The sequence below is a fragment of the Neofelis nebulosa genome, chromosome 1 (assembly GCF_028018385.1).
Source record: "Neofelis nebulosa isolate mNeoNeb1 chromosome 1, mNeoNeb1.pri, whole genome shotgun sequence".
NCBI lineage: Eukaryota > Metazoa > Chordata > Mammalia > Carnivora > Felidae > Neofelis > Neofelis nebulosa.
Genome location: NC_080782.1, coordinates 117,051,673 through 117,057,008, shown reverse-complemented (window position 1 = coordinate 117,057,008; position 5,336 = coordinate 117,051,673). Strand labels below are relative to the sequence as shown.

At 35.9% G+C, this 5,336-nt stretch overlaps 1 pseudogene; it reads left to right on the top strand.

Moving 5' to 3' along the window:
- The first annotated feature begins 1,182 nt into the window (after positions 1–1,182).
- Positions 1,183–1,402, top strand: LOC131513066 (ATP synthase subunit f, mitochondrial-like; annotated as a pseudogene).
- Positions 1,403–5,336: the final 3,934 nt, after the last annotated feature.

Below are 5,336 nucleotides of genomic sequence, written 5' to 3'. Positions count from 1 at the left end.
TCATTCCAAGCTTGGTGCATTTGGCATATTTGAGAAGGATGACTCTCTATGCTTTCATTCAATCTGCTAAATAGAGAAAACTGACTAATAGATTTAATATGGCAATCTTTGGGGAGTGGAGGTTTTTCTGGGAGTCTATCAAAAAGAGGATTGAATTAATAAGGAATCCAAGGACAGACCATGAGAAACTAGGCAGAAACTGATGATAAACATTATGGCAGAAATTGTTGATAAACTTACTATGAATGTAACAACACCAAATGCTGATGAGGTTGTAGAAAAATTGGATCACTCATAATTGCTGGTGTGAATGCAAAATAGTATAACTTACTCTGGGAAAATCATTTGATAGTTTCTTGAAAAACTAAACATACATCCACCATATGACTCACTAATTGTACTGCTGGGCATTTATCTGGAGAAATGAAACATGTTTATGCAAGAACTTATTACAAACATTCATAGAAGTTTTATTTGTAGTAACCAAAACCTGCAAATAACCCCATTGCCCTTAAGTGGATGAATGGTTAAACCAACTGTTATACATCTATAGGATGGAGTACTATAAAAAAGAATAAACAATTGATCTACACAAGCTGGAAGAATCTTTATTTATTTATTTATTTAAAATTTTTTTTTTTAACATTTATTTATTTTTGAGACAGAGAGAGACAGAGCATGAACGGGGGAGGGTCAGAGAGAGAGGGAGACACAGAATCGGAAGCAGGCTCCAGGCTCTGAGCCATCAGCCCAGAGCCTGATGCGGGGCTCGAACTCACGGACCGTGAGATCGTGACCTGAGCCGAAGTCGGCCGCTCAACCGACTGAGCCACCCAGGCGCCCCATGAAGAATCTTTAGATATAAGGGCTATGAGAGATCCTTGTGGTAATGGAAATGTTTTGTTTCTTGTATGTACCAATGTCAAAATAAAAAAGTGTAATTAAAAACATTGGGAAGACAAACAATGTGGAAATAGATATTATATAAAATTTAATATAAATTACATATAACTATAATCATATAATTATGTAAATAATTATATGTATGTATACCTGTAACTTTCATTCCTTTAGTCCATAAATCTCCCAAATTAGAGGAAACCACTAACAACTTTATGTGATTTTTCAAGACGTTTTCTGCACTTTTAAAAATAAGTATATATGGACACCCAGGATTCCAAGATGGTGTCCGTCATACCAGTGAAGGAGAAGTTGATGGATGTCATACTAGGAGAGCTGCCAAGCTGGATACTGTTGGGGGATTTCATTCCTAAGGCATGGCTGGAATGTTTCAAAGGAAGGAATCCCTGGGGTTTCTATGGTGCTGACAGCGTATGTGCTTTTCAACTACTTTCTTTCATACAAGGAACTCAAACCCAAGTGGCTACACAAGTACCACTGACTGAAGAGGGCCCAGTGTTTAGGATGCATTCTGTATTCCTGACCAGGACCTTTGCCTCACACCCCTGAATCCTTTTTTTTTTTTAATTAAAAAAAAAATTTTAACGTTTATTTATTTTTGAGATACAGAGAGAGAGACAGAGCACAAGCAGAGGAGGGGCAGCGAGAGAGGGAGACACAGAATCTGAAGCAGACTCCAGGATCTGAGCTGTCAGCACAGAGCCCAATGTGGGACTTGAACCCAGGAACCATGCATGAGATCTTGACCTGAGCCGAAATCAGACACTCAACTGAGTGAGCCATTCAGGTGCACAACCCCCTGAATCCTTTAATTGAGAATGAACACCCACTAGGGATACCTGGGTGGCTCAGTCGGTTAAGCATCTGACTTCAGCTCAGGTCATGATATCCAAATTGGTGAGTTTGAGCCCTGCAGGGGGCTCTGTGCTGATAGCTCAGAGCCTGGAACCTGCTTCCAATTCTGTATCTCCCTCTCTTTCTGCCCCTCCCCCACTCAGGCTGTTTCTCTCTCTCTCTCTCTCTCTCTCTCTCTCTCTCAAAAATAAATAAACATTAAAAAATTTAAAAGAAAAAAAACCTCAATAAAAGATGATTAGTGCATGGAAAATAAATTAAAAATAAAGATAAAAAGCACATATAAATGAATCATACTTTACTTAAATTTTGATTTATGCAAATATTTAAATTATTTTTAGTAATATTTATTTCTTATTATAATGAGTAGTATGGTAAACGTCCATTTATTTGCATTCATGTCTGTATCGCTTCACAAAAGTCTTGAAACTGGAAGTGCAGTGCCAAGAGTTATATGATGTTTAAAATTTTGAAAGCTAGTAACAAATTCCCATTGGAAACAGTAGTGGGGATCTGAAGTGATTGAGTCTAGAGAAGTTCCATTCCCAAAGATGAGATTAGGGGCCCAAGACAATGGCTAGGGTATACTCATTCTACTTGAGAAAGCAATGCATTCCGTTTTACCATGTTTTGGAGGGTCAGGAGGTGCAAAATCATATTTTTTTCTGGCCTTCATAGTTAAGTTAGCTCATACAAACATATAAGTCAGTAAAATTTATTTGCTGCATTTTCTAAAAATTGTATGTATGTATGTATGTATGTATGTATGTATGTATGTATGTATGTATGTATTTATAATTTTAGAAAGGACCCAGTTGAAAAGCTCTCAGGTTTTAAGCAAGTTAAAAACAGCAGGGGGCGCTCATAGGTTGTCAGCAACACCAAGGAAGATTTTTTTTTTTTTTTGTATGTATATGCTCAAGATATATAATAAGAAATTTCAGCAGCTTCGATTGTATTAAAATTTTCACCAGGAGAAACAAATAGACAAAAATTACCTGATGCTCCTTCATTCTGTGCTCTTCTGGCTTCATTTTGAGCATTTTTTTTAAATGCATTTTTTTTTCCCTTTGCTCTGCTACTAGCTCAGTGTGTATCTTATCAAATAAGAATTTGTTTCCTGATCAGATGATGATAATGCCTAATGTGACTAATATGAATAATAATCATAGGCATAGTTACTGGCCATTGTGTTCTATGTATATATATTTCTTTAATTCAACAAATGATAATTAAATATTGATTGCAGTATCTTTGATAGAAGTTGAGCATTCTGTGATAAACAAAATGAACATGACCCACACCCCCAGAGATTTTTGCAGTGTAAAGAAAGACACAGAAACTTTGCAAGTAAAAAATGGTAAATAAATAATTATAAATTATGATAAGAACAATAAAGGAAAAAATAGAATTTTTAAAGAATAATAGAATTTTAAACAAAGGGTAGGAGACATTATTACTCTCAAGTTAGATTTCTAGTATCAGTCTAACTTGAAGTTCTAACACTACATTCTTCATCCACATTGGTAAGAAGAAGGTACTGATGTTATGAAAATCCAGAGATCTCCCTTATTTCCTTCCCACTTTACCTGGACTTAGAGGTATATCAGTAGATTTGGCTCATGCAAGTTAGCTTAGCACCCACATAAGCCAAAGAAGAATATGAGACTGCCAAGTATTGTCCTCAGTGTATGAGACAGGGTTCTCAAATAAGTACTTCAAAGTCTATCTCATAATTCTAGAAAATTCAAACTAATCTGTAGTGTCAAAAAGCAAATTAGCTGACTGTGGATAGAATAGGGGATGATGAGAGGGAAGAATGAATTATTATAAGTGACAAGAGAAAACTTTTGGGGCTAACAGGTGTGTTCATTACCTTGATTGTAGGAATGGTTTTGTGGGTATATACATATGCCAAAACTTCAAGTTGTATATTTTCAATATGTGGAGTAATTATATATCAATTGTATCCCAATAAAGTTGTGAGGAGTTATTTATATGCTGTGAGCTATAGACCTAAACTAATTTTTGTCAATAGTGTCAGTTTGGGTCAGTAAGAGAATTACTACATTTTGATGGTACTACATTTTGACAGTATCTATTACAATATTTAAAAATTTGAAAAATGTCCTTTGATCTAGCCATTCAGTTTTTGTAAATCTTTTATGAAGAAATAAATACATTAGTGCACAAGGTTATATGTATAAGGATGTTTATTGCAGCAGCCTCTAAAAAACACCCCCCCAAAATAGAAGCAGTATGAATTATAAATGCCCCAACAATGGGGAAATTATGATATCTTAAATTATGAGCTCTCAAGTAGAATTTTTTTAAAGATTTTACTTTTAAGTAGTCTCTACACCCAACATAGGGCTTCAACTCACAACCCTGAGATCAAGAGTCATGCGCTTCACCGACCGAGCCAGCCAGGCACACCTCAATAGATTCTTAAAGATATGTATTATTTACCTAAAGTAAATACCATGAGATATCATTAATAAGAAAGGCAAACTACTGAGTAAAGTGCACACCCTGATTTCCCTACACATTTATATCTATATTTGGATAAGTTTGAATGGACAGGAAGAATGGAGTCAATATTAGTTGCTGGGAGGGCTGGTTTAGGGATAATGGTGTTAGAGTGGGAGATGGTTAGCTTTTAAAAATATATACATTTTTCTACTGTCCCCCTCATTTTTCCCATTGGTGTGAGCATATGCTACTTTAATAATTTTTGAAGTGGAATTTTGAAGAAAACATTTTGTAAATCCATATTAGACAGTTTTCTTCTCTCTTAAACACTGCAGCATTAATAATCTGAGTAGTTTAAATGGGTTCTATAAACTTCCAGGTTCTCAAATGCATTATTTTATTTTATTATTATGTTTTTAAATTTTATATGTTATGTTTTAGAGAGAGAGAGAGAGAGAGAGAGAGAGAGAGAGAGAGAGAATATCAAGCAGGAGATTCTCATATGGAGCCCGATGTAGGGCTCGGTCCCACGATCCTCGGATCATGACCTGAGTGGAAATCAAGAGTTGATCGCTCAACCAACTGAGCCACCCAGACATTCCTTGAGTGCATTATTTTAAAATGGGAGTAATAATGTCTGATTTTTGTACTTTATGTGAGAATTAAGTGAGGTAACACAGATGAAGGACCAAGCATGGGAAATGTCCCAATGGTATCTGTCTCTTTGCCATGTTAGGTAGCTTTTGAGGGGCCATCCTTGAATGACAGGCATTATTACAGTCTGAGCTTTGATTTAAAGTGTCCACTCTGCCCTTCCTGCTCTTTCTCCATGTGTCCAAATCCTTCCTCATCTATCAAGATATAGCTCAAATATCGCTACCTCTGAAAAGTCTTGCCACATCTCTCAAGGGAGCAATAATGGCTCTTTGTCCTGGTTCTCATGCTGCCATGTCTGTGCCTCCTTTATATCATGCCATGCTGAATGTGGTTTGTTAATTATGTGCTTGTATCTTCTATATCAAGATTGTGAGCTACTTGAAATCCAAAACCATGAGACACTCATTTTTGCATCCTTATTTTCTTGTTCT